The 19,318-nt window shown below is 38.7% G+C and overlaps 1 long non-coding RNA gene across 1 annotated transcript in view; it reads right to left on the bottom strand.

Moving 5' to 3' along the window:
- Positions 1-1,413: 1,413 nt before the first annotated feature.
- LOC134296623 (uncharacterized) overlaps positions 1,414-19,318 on the bottom strand; it is a 43,315-nt gene continuing 25,410 nt past the window's right edge. The window contains exon 3 of the long non-coding RNA XR_010003418.1: positions 1,414-4,263. This is a non-coding gene — a long non-coding RNA (uncharacterized LOC134296623). The remainder of the gene's footprint in view (positions 4,264-19,318) is intronic.

The raw sequence follows: 19,318 nt of genomic DNA, 5'->3' as shown, positions 1-19,318 counted from the left end.
CATCATGAAGATACTCAATAGGAAGTTCATTATTCATTGTTTTGGCACGTCTTGAATGTTAGAAGAACACTGCTCAGATTTAAAAATGAAAGTGTTCAAAATGTGATGGGATATGTGTATTTTTGGAAGATCATGCTTAGAAATACATATTTTTAGGACCAGTAAACCAATGCAATTATACCAGAACTTAAGGTGTTACATTTTATAAGTAATATTTTATGCAATTTGTCTGCAATAACAAAAAACCAACTAACAAACAAGCAACTCCTGGACAAATCCACAGCAGACTGTCTCCATGACACACAGGGACATCCAGTGAGTATCTCAGGTTTTCTACTTTAACGTGACTTTGCCCTAATTTAGACAAAGTTGAGGAACACTCCAGAGTTTACATCCTGGGGTTTTGCAATTTTATGGATAGTTGGATTAGGGTCAATTTCAACTTGATTTTCTGTCCAGATGGCTACTGCTGCCATTACCTTTCCCTCCACTGATCATCATAAGGAATGAGATGGTTCAGCCCCATGTCACTGCCACTGTTTCTTGCTGGCCACAAAGCTCACTGCACATGACTGCCCATTGCAGTCTCATCTAATGATGTCAGAATACAGCACCTTTGTGACCAGCAAGACCCGCTTTGATTGCTCAAACCCTTCCCACTGGTTATGTGACCACCCCATTAGCTGACATCAGCCGGCATGACCATAATGTTGAACTCCATGGCCAGCATGGAGGGACAGCGATGACCCAGGGACAAGGGGATGGGCCAGTAGAGGGCTGAACTGAACCATCTGGGCACTGGCCCTGGATTCAGCAGGTTTGTGCTGAATTCGGGGCTCCTCTGGGACAGATATATACCTGAGGCTGGATTTACACTCTCATATAATCCAGTTTCTGAATCCACATTATGTGCTTTGGACTGTATTATATGAGTCTACACTACTATATCATCAAATTCAAATCAGATAGCCTGTATTCAGAAACCAGCATAGATGGGGCCTAAGTAACCTAGTAGGTAGACATTGTCTTGTTGTGAAGACCCCAAGAACTCATTGTGAAATAGTTCACAAATGTATATCATTGCACCTTTTATTGTTTTTGCAATTAAAAAATGAAAATGGCACAGCATTTTTTTTTTAAAAAACCCTTACAATTGCTTCAAGAGAGCATTTGTTGTCATCCCAAAGTAAAGAGTAATTTTTACTCACTATTGGAAAAATATCATTTTACCAATTGTTGCATTATTTGCAAAAGACCATTGTTTCTTCCTAATCAACCCCCTCCCAAACATCATTATTTCTGACTTCTCATTTAAATACAATTTTGAAGTAATTTTGTAATGGCCATAGTACTGTGCAAATGTAAATTGAAATGGACATGGGCAAAGACATATGAAAGTGAAATAGACCAGAATTAGAGTTATTTGCTCATCTTTATTTTGTTTCAATGTAAGAAACATTTAAGCATGGACTTAAGTCTCCCGTTTACTTCCCTTTTTCACTAAATCATGTTTTACATGATCTGATTACCTGGGTAATATTGTAAACTTGTCTACACGAGCACACACCTGAGAATTGTCAGAACTGCCTTCATCGGCAACAAAACCTACAGTGAGAATAAAGGCTAAGTCAAGTCAAGGGCAGTGACAATACTAATATTGCAGATTTCACTTCAGTTGCAAATCAATACAAATGTCAAGAGACAGGCTAAAATTGCTGCTAGTGTGTGAAGGAGACATTAAACACTGACTGGAGTGCAACTTCTGCAGAACGAGCTTTTCCTCAAGCACTGAGCGTACCTTGTAATAAATCAGCTCAGGTCAACTTAGATAAATAGCCCTTGCTACAGCCAATAGCAATAAACCTCCGCTAAGGTTACTAGTTATTTTCTGCCTCTTTTGCACCTTCCATTGTAATAAGCAAATAATGCCTTTAAGAAAGGTGAAGCAAAGCCTGTCCTTGGAGCCTGAAAGAGACAAGTAGCCAAGAGATGTCACTTTGGAAAATGCCTCCATTAACAGTATATAAAAGAAATGACAATGGGGTTGATTGTGGATCCTTAGGCCCTTTTCTTCTATCACTTCTTGTATCTTTATTACGAATCCCCCCTCCCTTTTTATTATTCTGGAAATGGCATAAAAAAAGATTCCTTTGTTTTGAACTGATGCCATCTGAAATGGCAGAACTCCTAACTGCTATTTCTGGCTTGCCTGTTTCAGTATTCAACAGCTCTTTTCTTGACTTCATAATTCAACCAACAAAGCAAAACCCAGTTTGACTGGGCACCATTTAAAATGGCTCTTTCTAAGCCCATGCTAAAACAATTTTATATAATGTAAAACAAGTCCACCAGCTATAAAACATTATGTCTTATTATGTTTATTGTTTTATGGACCCAGCTTCACATGGGTGCTATCAAAGAGCTTGTCACCTTGGACGTCTGAATAAAGCCATAATTGCATACACTTTGAAGGAGGACTCCTGCTGTGGTTGACCCCTCAGATCCTTGTGGGAGAGGTCCATCCATCCCAGTCTTATGAGTTGCCAGCCCTACACCTGTTTAGGAAGCTTTTCCAAAGCAATAAAATCAATCAATTACAAACCTATATGTTGATTTGAGAACCACCTGAAGGCTAAAGCATAGAACTGTAAAGATGAAAGGGACACAAGGGCCATCTAGTTCAATCCCTGGTTAGTGCAAGAATCAATTGGTTAAACACCCTTGAGAAATGGCCACTTCACCCAAACAGACCTCTGAAGCTTCAAAGACCCCATCTACACTGCTATATAGTGCAGTTTCATAATGCAGTTTGACTTCATTATATGAGTATACACTGCCATATAATGCAGTTCAATGCAGCTAAATTGCATTATGAAAATGCTTTATTATTATTATTGACACAACAACATTGCATGACACAGCAAACAAGATAGGTATGCTGGATTTCATATCACAAAATCACAAGTCAAACACTTCCCAAGTGTCTAGGACTGTGTGATGTATTTTCAGTTGATGCGCGCAGATCCCAGTAGGGTGACCTTTTGCAGTTAGTAGATCATAATTTTGTCAATGTCTATTGTTTCCAAATGCCGGCTTAGATCTTTTGGATTATTGTTGTTATTATTATTATTATTATTATTATTATTATTATTATTATTATTATTATTATCACAACAAGATGAGTCCACAGCAGACACTCTGCTAGCTGTTGTATTGGATCACATGTCGGACACTTCCCAAGTGAATAATGCGTGCAGATCCCAGTAAGGTGGCCTTCTGCAGCTGGCAGATGGTAATTTTGTCAGCGCCAATTGTGTTTAAGTGCAGGCCAAGGTCTTTAGGCACTGCACTCAGTGTGGTGATCACCACTGGGACCACCTTGACTGGCTTGTGCCAGAGTCTTTGCAATTCGATCTTTAAATCCTCATATTGTGTCAGCTTTTCCAATTGTTTCTCTTCAATCCTGCTGTCACCTGGGATTGCAACATCGACAATCCATACTTCTTCTTCTTCTTCTTCTTCTTATTATTATTATTATTATATTTATATTTATATTTATATTTATATTTATATCTCAGCCTCTCTCTCCCGAAGGGGACTCAAAGCAGCTTAACGTAAAAGCATCAGTACCCAATTTAAAATATACAAATATACAATCATTAAAATAGAAGTGTGGCAGTGTAATGGTCAGTGTAAATGAAGCCAAAGTCATGTCGTCTCACTCGTTCAGTCGTTTTCGACTCTTTGTGACCGCATGGACCAGTCCACGCCAGTCCTTCAAGGTCGAGCCAGTCACTTCAAGGATACCGTCCATCCATCTCGCCCTTGGTCGTCCTCTCTTCCTTTTTCCTCCCATTTCCCCCAGCATCATGATCTTCTCCAAGCTTTCCTGTTTTCTCATGATGTGGCCAAAATACTTCAACTTTGCCTCTAATATCCTTCCCTCCAGTGAGCAGCCGGGCATTATTTCCTGGAGGATGGACTGGTTGGATCTTCTTGCGGTCCAAGGCACTCTCAGGATTTTCCTCCAGCACCAAAGTTCAAAAGCGTCTATCTTCTTTTGCTCAGCCTTCCTTATGGTCCAGCTCTCGCATCCATAGGTTACTATGGGGAATACCATTGCTTTCACTATGCGGACCTTCGTTGCCAGTGTGATGTCTCTGCTTTTCAGTATTTTATTGAGGTTGGCCATTGCTCTCCTCCCAAGAAGTAGACGTCTTCTGATTTCCTGGCTGCAGTCTGCATCTGCAGTGATCTTTGCACCTAGAAATATAAAGTCTGTCACTGCCTCCACGCAAAGTCACAGACACATTTAAATTTATTCAGTTAGCAAATGCATTGATACAATAAAAACAAACCCAAGGTGCACACTGCTACAGTATCACTAATATGCTGATCATAATTTAGATGTCTGTGCTGGAGCTTTGATAGGTAGACTTATTATTGAGGACCCCCAACCCGACCCCTAAGAAAAAGAAGACATAGTTCAATCTCCGTGAGAATTGTAGTTTCCCATGGACCGAAGGCCAGATGAACAGGAAATGGCCTCCGTCCCCACAACCTCCTTTGATTCTCTAAAAGACCAGCAGCAGCCCATACTCCATAGCCCCCAAGCCCCCACACATGGACACACACACCCGGCTCAGCTGTTCAGCTTTTGCTGGTCCAGACCAGTGAATCTCCAAAGCTTTAAAGGAGATAACCCATATTAACCTCTCCCTTCTCCCCAGCCAAGATGCAAGCCGAATGGCTAAAATGTATCCAAAGCACCTACGTTTCCAAACTGCTGATACTACGTATCTCTCTATATTGCTTTTATTTTTTTATTTTTCTCTTAATGCAAATAAGCTGATGTATGCACAAGCGGAGGGGATAAAATATAAACAAATAAGGAAAATGACCTTTTCCAACTTATGCTCAGCAGCAGAGAGACCCTCATTCTTCACCTCCTCTTCCTATTCTATAAGCCTCTACCAAGTACCTAATGAATTATCTTTTACAATTTATTATTATTATTATTATTATTATTATTATTATTATTATTATTATTGAACTCTATAAAATGAAGGCAAATCAACATGAATCTATGAACCCCATTAACTTCTCCTGAGCAATTCCAGATACCCATTCCACACCCTGTGTGAGAACCAAAGATGGGACATAATCTATTGGACAAAGGACCTTCCTGGATCTCAGCGGGAGCCCATCTGCCTGTTGCCCAGCAGTTCCCCTTGGTTATAAATGGGGTAAAGGTCCAGGATAAAACTTTTGATTGTGATCCCATCAACAATATAAATCTTTGCAACTCTTTGCCTTCCCAACATAGGAAGATGTCTGGAACAACAATCCTCATTGTCCTCTCCGGTAAGGTCCAGTATCTGCATAATCCGGTCAAATCATCTTTTGGACTTTTCTTTGTCTCCAGCATTCCATTGATACACACCTAGGGGTTGGCTTGACCCTAGGGACCTCTCCACCCCAAGACCACCTCTGCCAGCCCATTGGAAGTCCTGAGGCCTCTCTGCCCAGCTGTGAGTAGATCCCTGGCTACATCATCACTGGCTCCTCCAATCATGGCGTGCACTGGCTAAGACCTGCCTTCTGACCAATCAGAGGCTGGGGCATACCGACTGGCATATCGACACTGTCCAACCAGGGGAAAGGGAGGGAGTATCAAAATGTAGCAATGCTAATACATGAGAACTCTTGTATAAAAATATGTGCTTATGATTATGCTTTTACACTTGTACCTTTTGAGCATCTCTGCTGTATGAGTGTCCTTTCTGCACAAACTGAATAAAGTGTCTCTTATTTGCCTTCAACCTGGTGAGAATCCCAGTTCCTGATTCCTGATTCGTGACATCCATGGTTAATGAAGCTTGCCAGGTATCCCTCAGTATCCACAGGACTTAGAAAAACTTCAAATTTCTGGCATCACACACATATACATACACAAACACACACACATTATTTTATTATTATGGAGATATCATTGAAAACTCTTAACAGAAAAAAGGGGAAAGATAAAATATAATCATCTGGAAATGGGAAATTCCAATCAAATCTGGTCAGGAAGATCAGAAGATAAAAGACACAAAGTAATACATTCATGCTTGATGATGTATCTTCTACACATGGAAAAAGAGATACAATTGATAATATAGAACTTCATGTCAATATCAAACTGGTTGTGCAGCCAAATGGTCATTTTTGTTATTAGGATCACTAGGTACTAGACACCTGCTTCTATTTTAGATTTTTAAAGGTTACTTCTGAGTCATGGAATATATTATTTGACCTTTTAAGAATGTTAATTTAAGTTTTTGCTGATTAAATTAGGCAAATCACTGATTAACAGAGTACAGCCCCCATAGGCCTAGGAGGTACATTCCTGGACTTCACATGAATATGTGAAAATGTGAATAAAAGTGAATCTATTGAAATAAAGGACACCTAGCTGAAGAAGTGTAGAGTTGTGCTAGAGAACCTAGAAAATGCCTAGATTTGAAATGAAACTATGGGTACTGATCCAGCAGATATGGGAGTCACAGTGCTGTCTTAAGACACTAGAAAATGAAAGGAGAAGTGATGGAGCATGACATGATGCAGAGGAAGCACAGTTGCCAAAATCCAGTTACTAATCCAAGCCATGGTGAGCCAGTTGAAGAATTCCTGAATCAAATCAACACTTACAAAAATGAATTGATTTTGTGGGTCTACTCTAATCAGAACTAGCAGCATATTGTTTTTCTTTTGGAGGATTTACAGCTATATTTTTAAGAAGCGGCTATTAAAATATGGGCTGAACACATGACTTAAGTTTTATATTGTATAATTTCTACTTGTATGTGTTTGGCTAAACCCTTAGTTTACATTGCCTATATCTGCATTAGGGTATACCTGGACCCAGAGGCAGGTCTGTTTCATTTTTATTTTTGTATAAATTGCATTGGCCACTGGCTCTGTGCAAACAAAATTGGATTTCATTTGATTTTGAACTAGCAATTAGATTCAAGCCTTTGAATTCACAGGAGCCAAAGCCCTACTAGTCCATAGTATCTTCTAGGGAAGCAATACTTCACTAATTTTCATTTTGAAAGAAGCAAGAAGTTGTTTTAGCAATGATGGATTTGAAATAGTTACCTAAATGTACTCATCTTTAACTGATTCATGTTCATGATCACTTAATCATGATTGTAACAAACCTATTTTATCAAGCATCAGCTGCATGGGAGAAGAAGTTCAATTTTGCCAATAATTGGAGCACTGGTGAAAAATTTGTTTTTGACCATTTTCAAGCAGTCCTTTCATCTTTATCATGTCTCCAACTTGGGAGTAAGTTATTACATCACAGCCAGGATCACACCTACAATGGGAAATCCATACAGAACAAAAAAACAATGGAAGAAAGCATGGAATGCTGTTCCTTTTCCAATCCCATCCTGTTGGCAAGAACTCAATAGGCCTTACATTATGTCAGGCTCTCTCACCTTGGAGCAATCTGATTTATAGAATTGCCCTATCTCCATAAGGAGAAATATGAATAAATTCAGTGTTCCTAATGAAAATGGATTGGGTGTAATGCAATTTGACATTACTACAACCCCAGTCAATTAATTCACTATCAAAAGTAGCTTGTTTCAGGAGTGGGATTAGAATTGTTTGACATTTCACTAGATATGAAAACTTTTTTCCCTTTTGTGGCAGGATAATGCAACCTAGTATTTTATTTTTTGTAACATGAAATCATGAACTAAAGTAGACTTTGATCAATGTTCTGGATTATTTTAAAGAGTTTAGAATTCTTTCAAAACGCTTTGACAGGTATTAGCAGCTACTTCTGGCAACTTGCTCATTTTTAAAAAATATATGCAGAACACACACTCTTGTACTTTTCCACTAACACATCACTCTCACACAATGGACAAAACATGAATGGATGTCGTTTGCTCTTGTGATCAATACTCTGATATGTAACAGGAAGTATGCACTTTGATAAACAGATAATATTTTCAAATCATTAAAGTAAGCCATTTTATGAGGATGTTATTAATCTAGTTTCTCAGAGACGAGCACAACCCACAGAGCTGCACCATGAAAGGGAATATAGAACATCACTCCCCTTTTAAGCAGCCTCAGCAAAAGCATCTATACAGAGCCCTAGTGCTTTAAACCGTTTCAGTAAACCTATTACAGCATGCACTTGATTTATGAAAAGGGAATAAAGAAAGTCTATTCTTCATCCTGACCTGGAGGGTTTTTAAAACATGACGAAGTTGTGATGTAGACAAAGAACTGTTGATATGCCCATAATAATTGCCAACATGCTATGGCTGCCCCATTCATTGTGGGAGGCTAGAACTGTCTTTGATTTTACATTGAATGAGAAACCAAATCATATTCATGAGCTGAATCCAGGGGCATCATTTTGTGGAATCATACCCATCAACTGACTTCTAATGAGGTCTTCACTCTGAAAAGACTTGTGGGTTCTTCAGCAGATTGGAACGGGATTGGAGGGGCAAGAGAAAAATCCATTTCACTAAAGGACTGCCATTAGCCCCATGTTGGATTTAAATCAATGTTATCCATCTTTGAGTGCATCTGCACTGCAGAATTAATGTAGTTTGACACCACTTTACATGCCTTAGCTCAATGCTATGGAATCATGAGAGTTGTAGTTTTACAAGGTCTTACTTCCTCTGCCAAAGAATGTTGGCGCCTCATCAAACTACAAATCCCAAGATTCCAAAGCATTATGTCATGACAAGTCAAACTGCAATAAATCTACAGTATAGCCCCAACCTTTATTTTAATCATTCAGGGAAAACACTACATTCTGAGATTTAAGGGCCAAGGAATGAGATTTTAAATGTCAGTATCTGGGTGGCGCTGCTAGATGGTAGTGTTGCTAACTTCTCTAGACTTAGCCTGATTAGGTCTGTGTGCTTACACTGAGCAAAACAGCAATTCTGCCACACTAATATGATATGGTTTCAGCATTACTAATTCTGACAGCAAGCTTATAAGCAATGTTCAAAGATCTTGTCATAAATATATTCATTAATTTACATTCCACCACCCTATTTTATGCTTTGCATTTTAAAAAATAAGACATGTTAAACTCTAAAACGAATGGATTATTGAAGGAAAAAAGAAATGCTTTCACTGCTGAAGTCAAGTCTATTTAGCTTTCCATTTTAAGAAGGCAAATACATTTCCTCTTATTATAAAGGGCAATGGGGTTGACTTCAAAACCCATGCGTGTTTTGATCATCCTTAGTCCGAAGATAAAGTCTTGTCACAAAACCTGGCAGGCTTTTTTTAAGCACTCACATTTAAGAGTTATTTATTATAACAAATGTATTCAGGTACTTTAAAATCTTGCTTCTGCAAATTCACTGTATGTCCTACTTCTCTCCTGTACCCATACAACAGTAAATGCTCACTAAAATGATTGCTTAGCTGGCATGCTATTTAAATTAGAACTTCAAGAAAAATATCACCTTGAGTACTGCTGTGTATCTTTCTTGGTGTATAGAAGATGAGATTGGTTATTCAGAAAGAAAAAAATATTTCATTAAGTATGTTCCCCACCCCATACTAGTCTAACTGCTTTATGTTCCCATCCCTAAACAGTACAGTCCTATGAATGGTATTGAAAGAAAAGGAACAAACAAATTGAGAGAATGAGAATACAGCAAAGGTGGTGAACGATTTTCAATGCCCCACTCTGCAATGCTAGACATGTGGGAGTTCAGAATCCATTTTTGAGAGAGGCAATACCCCATATCCCCAATCACTATGCATCTGCCCCTGGCTGTGATAGTGAGAGAAAATCAGAATAAAAGAAAATGCCTGGAGTAACAATGGGATGATGAGTAAAGATAACATAAAAATGAATTGACTCCAAATGCAATATCCATCTCTTTTGTTGTTATGTGCCTTCAAGTCATTTTGGACATATGCTGACCCTATCAGATGGTTTTCTTTGCAAGATTTGTTCAGATGTGATTTGCCATTGTGCTCCTCTTTGTCTGTGAAAGTGTGATTTGCCCAAGGTCACCTACTACATTTCATGGCCCAGCAGGAATTTAAACTCTGGTCTTCAATTACAATCCAACAATCAAAACACTATACCATGCTGGCTCCTACCTGTCTTATAACAGGTCAAATAAAATGAATAGATATGGGTGCAGATAGTGGATGTCTTCACTTTGCCCCCTTCACCCCTGGTCAGATAAAAAACCAGTAGGGACTATTTCCAAGTAAGTATATATTTGTTCATAGTCCAGAGCTGCAATTTATTTACCTGGGATGGAATCCCATTGAACACAGTGGAATTTAATTTCTGATTAGACATGCATAGGATTACACTGTAAATGTTATTTCAAAAACTCCCAGACTGTTAAATATGTATTTCTTTCTAGAAAAAAGGCTGCCTTTGATTAAACGGGTGCTTATAATGTTTTGTGTACTAAGGAGCACTGAAAGACAATAGTGACTAGAATATTGAAACATTTGTAAGTAGATCAGAGGTCTTGTGGAAACAGAAGGTGATGCCAGAAGGATTCCAATAACAAAACAGTGCACCAATTGCAGATACACTGCTACGTATCACAGAAATTTGTTTCCTTCTATTTTCCATGTACTTCTCAAAATTATTTAAAAATGGACTCCAGAGGGTTCCTCATTCATCAGGAGTAGCAATGTGGCCTTTTTGGGGTGGGGTGGGGGGTGGGGGGGTGGGGGGGTATGAGAGATAAGGAAAGATCAACCCCCCCCCCCCCACATACACACATACCAACCTGTACTGTCAGATGGATGCCCTCTTTTGTATATCACTTATAATATTTTCTATAATACTCAGTAAACTCTCATGGACTAGAATGGCACATTTGATCCCATCGTCCAAGTCATAGTGACTTGAATTAAAATATGAAGGCATGAATATCTGTTACATCTGTCTATAGGCTCATCTACATGAGCATAACAACCAATACTCACTGTGAGTTTGAGCCTGGTTGTCTTCATGACATTTCTTCGTTTCCGGTAGATATCATGGGGTTAATTGGACTAATCGGGTTTAGCCCCTCATTAAGAAAGGTCAGGGCACATTTCAGAGTCTACTTGAAACTCCAGAGTAATCCTGCCACTTCAGGGCAATGTAGACAGCAGGATCTGGTCTGTTTCAGACTGGTCTACTGTCCACATGGAGCACTGCTGACGTTCTCTTTTGCCTGCACTCATCACCACAGGAAAAAGGTGACAGATCACGCCTGCATCACCATCATCACTGCTCCAAGATATGTCCATGTGAGCTCCTGGTTATTGTGAGTTCCCAATGTGGACATCAGCAAAGGGTGCTGTAACAGCCAGGAGCTCACACAGACCTCCATGTTAATTGGGGAGTGGTGATGATAATATGGACACGAAGGTGATGACAGCCCAGTGTGGTCTCAGCCCAGCTGGACAAGCCGGATTTTGATCCATCACTGCTGTAAATTGACAGTTCATGTGGCCACCTTTAGGGATAGCCCTGGATTAATCAGCCTTTCTGCTCTGGAATAACCATTTAGACATGGCCCATGACATTTTAAGATCTTTGTTAAAGAAGGAATTGGAGTACCTCCTTTAACTGCTGCTGATGCGTGTTTCCCATAGCTCAGTGATTCTCAAACTGTGCTCTTCCAGGTATTTTGGACTTCAGGTCCCAGAAATCCCAGCAAGCTTACCGGCTGTTAGGAATCGTGGGAGTTGAAGTTCAAAACATCTGAAGGAGCACAGTTTGAGAAAAGCTGTAGCTATTTAGTTACTAGAGTAGAGTGCGAAGCACCTAAACAGAGTTTGGCTGCATTTCTACAGTCCCCATACAAATAAGATGGCGTTCTTCTGGACCTTCAGTGGTGGGGGAGAAGGAAGTATAAATATGTTTCGTTGAACTTTATGTTGCCTGAAGCAATGTGGGATCTGGGCTATTTTCTTGCAAAATGCAAACAGAACTAGACCTGCAATGCAATCATTCTGTGGCACAGTCACTTGCAGTTGTATATAATAGCTACAATTTCTGTATACTTGCCAAGTACAGTGGTATTCTTTTTCCTAAAAAGAAAAATAAATAAATTAGCAATAGTCTACAAACTTGGAGGATGGTCAACGTTAAAATTACTAAGCTCTTCAATAACATATTCTTGACCTAATTACAAAAATATACATTTGAATTAACTAACACATCCTACAAAATAAGCAAATACTTTGATGAACCCAGGATCATGACCCTTTTTTCTATAGAGGTCATGGCATCTATTATCTCGGAGGTTTCTTTTTATACTAGTGCAAATGAAATTACTATGATCAAGCAGAATTAATCAAGTCATTTTTAATTGTTGTGTATGGCCTGACAAATTTGGTTTAAAAATGAATCCTAAGAAAAGCAATACGACAGCCTGAGAATTAAAATTTTAATATATTCTAATTACTGACTTTATATGTCTTACTCATTTGTGATAAATACTTTCATCCATATTTTCTTCATATAAATGCTTTGCAATATTGAGTCTTTGATGTGATAAAGATGCAGGATTTCCATTAAATGGACTTCACAATTGCCATTTCAGGAATTCTTTGTGACAATAAAAACTATATTCTTTGATGCAGGTTTGAATAATAAAGTTGTGTCTAAGAATCTTTTAACCTTTAATCAGCTTGGAATGCTTTGATCTAAAGCACATTACTAATTTTTGTCATCATTATGTTTTTACCCCAGATACAAAGTGTGTCAGTAATTCTCTGTTCTGCACTCTTAACAATTTAACAGAATATTTTGAAGGCACTGGTAGGCAATTTTATTCCACCCAGAATGTTTACTGGTTTTCAGTGTGGCTCCCCAACGTATCATTAGCAAGCAAATTGCAATGGTATGGAATAGCAGTCAGTTATCTATGGGGCTATTGATAAAAGATGTTTATTCATTTCTCAGAACTCTTCCAGATATGAAAAAGTATCTGAAAGTTCTTGGTTTTGTTCCTGTACAGACCAATTTAGGTTTGTAGACCCACAAAATATTTTCTTCATTTGGAAACCCTCAGCATTACCAAATACCTTTTGTTCCTACTTCCCAAGTTAGTGTACTTTATTTATTTATTTATTTACAATATTTATATTCCATCCTTCTCACCTCGAAGGGGACGCAGGGTGGATCACAATGTACACATACATGGCAAACATTCAATGCCATTAGACATACTGACAGAGACAGATATGAAGACACAGAGGAAATTTAACATTTTTTCCAGCTTCCAGGCTTCATGAGGGTATTCTCGATTCCAGCCACAGGGGGAGCTGCTGCTCCATCATCCACTGTGACACTGAGTCCTTGATGGATTGCTTCCTCATTTCTTTCTGCATGCTTCTGGATGATTTTTATGGTGTTGTAAATTAGTTAAATTAGTCTCCACACATAAGCAGTACCTAAATTTTTCTACTTAATAGATGCAACTATCTTTTGGGTTGCTTAGGTCAACAATGAGCTGGGCTATTTTTAATGGTCAGGCGCTCACTCGAACATGGGCTGGGTTCAAACTCATGACTGCTCGGTCAGTAGTGATTTATTGCAGCTGGCTACTAACCAGTTGCGCCACAGCCCAGCCCTTTAACTCAGTATTTTCTGAGACAAAATGTATCTCCTCTTGGTTGTTTGTTTGTACTGCCATGGAACTATCTAAGATGACCATCACCACCAGTAAATGCAACTATTGTCTGCACAACACAGATTCAACAGAAATAAAATGATTTAAAGAGAAACTTTTGCACCACAATGGCATGATGCTAATGTTCAACTTGTGTAATATTGTTAAAGCAAATCATCACTTTTACTATAACTCCTAAATAATAATAAGGAAGTCTGAATGGAAATTGGTGAATGTATTTTTTTTAAAATATTGCATTAATCTAGATGGGACACATGATCAGTGGAAGGGGGAGGAGGAAAAACATAAGAGGATAAAGTGATTGAAATCCAGATATTTCAATAAAGAGTTTGGATGCAAACTTAGGAATGGGCAAGAAAAATCAAAACAAAAAGAACCGGAAACTCTTGATACTTTCAAAAACCTTTCTCCAGTTCTAGATGAATCCAGTTTTGTGATATAACCATATGTTTACCACATTTTATCTCAAATTGTGATCTCTAGATACTTGCCAGAATATGGTTTCTGGTGAATGCAGTGGAACATTTTCAGGCTTAGATTTTGTGTTCTGTGGTTCATAACGAGCATATAAACTGTGGGGATGTGGTTCTCAAAAGAACCTTTTCTCAGTAGGCTTCTGATGAAGACATTGACTTCCTTCACCCTCATCTGTTGGCTCCTAGTTTAAATAATCTGCCATAAAATAAAAATGAGCCTGACACATCTTTTTCTAAAAAAGGAACAATAACCCGTAAATGAACGTCTGGGTTAGGAATTTGGATCCAAATAAAAAAAGTTTCTGTTCTTTAGCTATTAGTGCACCCAGCTAACTGCTGGGAAAGACTGATGCTCAAAAGATAGAGGAAAGGAGCACCTGCTTTCTCACGCTGGTTTGTGTTTGCTGTCTTGATAAAAATGCAAGACAGCATATGCAGAAACTGTGCGGAAACTCCATTCACATGGTAATTCCTTTGTATCTGAATAATTTCTTTTCAGGTGCCTGAATGAATACCAGGCTAGTGGGAGGATTTTGAACATCCCATTCCTCCAGTTTGTTCATGGCTATGTTTAGCATCTAGCTGATTTTGAAGATCAAACACCACCACATTGTCTAACTACTCAAAAATAAAAGGTTGGCTCACTGGTTCTAATCCAGGCCAAGTATGACTGAATAATGTCTGTTTAGATAACATGACCTCACATTAAATTATTCAAAACCTACATTTTGCTTGATCACAGGAAATGGCATTGTTTAACAAAATAATAATAAAAGTGGGGACGTTATTTCTAGGCGTGACTAACAACAAAAACAGAAGACTGGGAACCAAGCTCACTGATCTTTAATCATAAAAAAGCCTGTGCAAGAAGCCAACAAAAATAACTGAACAAATTCCAAGCCGTGGGAGCTCCTCATGCTGGGAAAAATAAAATTGACCACAAAGCTTGTAAGATAGGTTGAGGGTGGCATGTGGGTTTAACTTTCAATATTAGGTCATTCAGGAAAGCCCCTTTGTTGGATTTTTCCAGTCCTACCATTTATGTGACTATGTCTGCTTTTTCAATGCTGCTGGACACCAGCAGTGCACTTTGATTTGAATGGGATCTTTGACAGCAGACAGCTGGAGTGAATCTGGCCCAGCTTTGAGAGGAATCTGTTCTTCTATAAAGCACAGCTCACTATAATTTGGCCTGGAAGTACTGATAAGATAAAACAACCTTCTGCTGCCTGTGTGAGGATGAATTCAATTTATATCCCGTGTTAGAGAGGAAGTTACAATTAATCATGCATGTGTAGTCTGTTACTAATCTTTCTGAATCTAATAAAATGCTAGTCCTTACCACTGATAAGGTGCAAATAGCACCAGTCTGTATTTTACTGTGTGCATTGTAAATGGAGACAATCTATATCATAAAACACAACAAAAGAAGGTAATGTCTAATGGAACATAGGAGGATATCTGTCATGATGGCTAAACTCTGTCTCTCAGATGGGGTGATCAACCTTAGCAGTTCCAGAAGCACATATTCTGCCATCATGACTTTCTGGGGGCCATATGAGCCATCAAATATATATTTTGAAAACAAAAGTGTATACGTCTGATTTAGAAAAATGTGGGAGGGTATACCAAACAATAAAGAGTGGGCTACAGATTTTTTTATAAAAATGAGTGAAAACTCCCAGGGGTTTCTGGATGAGGCAATTTGTCATTCTTTTCTTAGAAAAAAGAGTGCTCTGAGAAAGTCTGGACTACAAAGGTAGCCTTTGAGTGTCACATGAATCTTCAAGGTTCTGCCAACCCAAAGGGTACCCAGATCTGCTAAAGGAACATATCTACTTTGTTAACTGAGGTATAGCTGTATTTTAAAAAGGCAATAAATAAAGAAATATACCAGATTTACTGTTTTAATTTCACAACAAAACTCAATAGAATTTAGAGGAATAAATTATTTGAGAGATATGCCCACATTCAAACCCTCAGCCACTGAGGGACCAAGCTCAGATATTCCTACCATTTTTAATTTCATTGGTAAAACCTTTACCCAGAAAATCTAGAAACAAGTTTTGATTGGTTCTCTTATCCACCAATGTAGTCAATCAACAAGTCTGGAATGACCTTGAAGATACAGCCCAGGTCTGCTGTAAAGCTACTGCTTAACCACAATAAAACAAAAAAGACCACGGAATAGGAGGGTAACCCATTTGGAATGTCATTAAGACCACCACCCTGAGTAAAGTTAAAGGTGCTTCAGAGGAAGAATTTCAACTTATTCTTCATTAGTTCAGCCAAAAGATAAGACCATTGGTAGCTATCTCCCATTATATTTTCTCAGTATTCAGCTTACTTGGCTGCTGTCTCTAGAGTAATTGATTGGTCTACTTCTTTTGCCTTCTTCCATAAATACCTGTGTGAGTTTAGCAAACAAATAGGACACTATTTTTTGGTAAGCCTGTAACCATGGAACATTGTGGTGGAAATGAGGGCCAGCCATCTCAAAATCCTTCTGTCTCCTGCCAAAACAGGGAGACACTGGCCATTGATTTCATCACAATGTTACTGCCCTAATTGTGCACTAAGGTAAGAACTGTCCCAGGTCTTGAGATTTCAGTATCAAACCTGGGCCCTAAGGATGCTATTTAATGATTTACAGGGAGATAATAAAAAGGTTAATGTTACAATGGGTATCTCCTTGTATGCCATTAAATACTGTAAGTTAAGTATCATCCACAAGTGCACAGAGTTTGTAATTTGAATACAAAACATCTAGACCAGACGTGTCAAATTGTGGTCCTCCAGATGTTTGGGACTTCAACTCCCAGAAGCCCTAGCCAGCTTGTCCAGTAGCCAGGAACTTTGAGAGTGGAAGTCTAAAACACCTGGAAAGCCACAAGTTTGACACCATTGATCTAGACTAACAAATGAGGAACACACACACACCAAGCAAATTGAGAGTGTAGTCAAGACAGCCAGTGGAAAAACAGATAAGCTGAGAGATGCTGCAGTAGTTTTATTTTGCCTGAGTTTGTAAGAAAAGGTAAGATCCTATCCCCTCCTGTCCTGTGTCCCTAATGGGTTGAGTGCAAACTACTTTTGCACTTTGAACTCAGTTTGCAGCAACTGAGGTAAACAGAAGACAGAGTGTGAAAAATGGGTAGATGAGGGACAATCTGGGACATGTTAAAAGCAGGTTGATGTCAGAAGATTAATCAGGACTGTCTCTGCCAAATTGGAACAGTAGGAGAATATGCCAGTGCTAAATGCAGAACTTATGTGTTAACATGTTCACATGTATTGTGCCTGAATTACTTTTCATTTCCCATTAGATCCATGTAGCTTCAACTCAAAATGTGTGCATTGCAAATACAATTTCCTAAAACAATAGCCAAAAGTAGTTTTAAAGAGGCACTTACTGTCCCCTAATCCAACTCCCGGTTTTGTTTTGTTTTTTTGTTTTTTTTGTTTTCAATAGCAGTCTTCAAATGGAAGCTTCCTAATGGAATAAATGTCACAAGACTGCTTCTTCCTCTAGGTGGCTGCTTTGATTGTTTTATTCCTTTAAGGCTTGCAGAAAAGCATTTGTTTATATTGATTTCCAAAGCCAGAAAATGCTTCCTTTTCCACTCTCCCCCCAAAGCTGATTACACACTGGTATACAAAAACAGAAGGTGAAATGTTGACCTAAAAGATAAATTTATGGGAAGAAAATTATTTCTATTCAAGGTAGGTTAACTTGCTATGCAAAAAAATGAAGAAACGAATCTATTTGGGTAGTGCATTGCAAATCCCAGTCATAAACTCACCATTTAGAAAAGACTACTCAGATCAATGCAGGATTCATTAGATGTGTTCTGTTTCTGATGTGTGTGCTTTTATCTTTTAAAAAGAGCATCCCATTTTATGTATTATTATATTTTCCATTGGTATTTTGTTGCTTATGGATGCCTGTGTATTCAGCATGCTAAATACACCCAACTGGTGAAATAACCATGCTTCGTTCTGTATAATTGGGCCTACCACATTGTAAGATGCCCACGGATGCTGTGTTAGTTGGTAAGCACATTACTAGCCAAGATGAATTATATATGAGGATATGGTTTTAGCAGTTGAGGCATTGTGGTGGGATGTAGTTCTCTGGCTCTCCATCCCTGCACACAGAAAAAGGAAGAGATTATATTTAAATATCATATCCCATGGTTTACTGTGGCTTAGGGTGTTACATGGTTTTTTATTTCATTTCATTTCAGTACTTAGAATACTTGTGGATTACTGCATTTCAGGACTGGTCTGGCAAAGGCTTGTTTTAAAGCTGGCTGTGTAAGATTTCCTAAGCCACAGTCTGAGGAGAAATACATTAAGTGTAACAAACAGGCTTTACAAAATCTTTGAATACTGCTATCACTAATCAGATTGAACAAGGCTAGATCCCAGTCCCAAGAATTGAGGGACAAGCAATTTGCTTTGCAGTAGGGCTTCTGAAATGTTCTCTCTCATTTTGGAAGCAACAACCGTGCCAGCGGACGTGTTCAGAGGAACTCTTGGAGGAACTCCAGAAGCTACCTGTAGGATGAAAGGAACAGCTGCTGGCGATGGGTGAGGGCAAAGCTTTGGTGTGCTGAATAAAGGACTTCATGCATGTCTCCAAAATGCTGTTTGGAGCATGGCAGGAAGCTCTAAAGCACATTTAAATGTAAACAGCTTTACCCAAAGTGACAGCTACTACTACGTTTTCTGCTTCCAAATGTGAGAAAATTAATGTGCCAAAAAAGTGCCTACTATTTAAAGGCGTCTTGCTCCAGACATTTTTAACAACTGAGATTTGCAGTGGGTAGACCACTGAAGTGTCTCGTCATTAAATTATGAACTGTACATTAGAAACAGATGTAGCACTGGAAGCCTTGCATGACAGTGCAGCCTTCAAGAGCTGGCGGTTACATTGCCGCTGAAACAGGAATGTGAAGCATGACTAACAGATTGGTTATTCCTCCTAGGAGGTGTCAATTTGGGATGGTGAGATTAGAACATTTTAGTGTCGTAGTGCCACCTGATCCAAAAGGTACCACTTGCAATACCTTTTATCTCCTGTACCCAGTAAACTGTAAAGGCCATTTAATATCAACACATGATAAAGTA

Source organism: Anolis carolinensis, chromosome 2 (assembly GCF_035594765.1).
Source record: "Anolis carolinensis isolate JA03-04 chromosome 2, rAnoCar3.1.pri, whole genome shotgun sequence".
Taxonomy (NCBI): domain Eukaryota; kingdom Metazoa; phylum Chordata; class Lepidosauria; order Squamata; family Dactyloidae; genus Anolis; species Anolis carolinensis.
The sequence above is the reverse complement of the archived record's forward strand: the minus strand, read 5'-3'. Positions and strand labels throughout refer to the sequence as shown.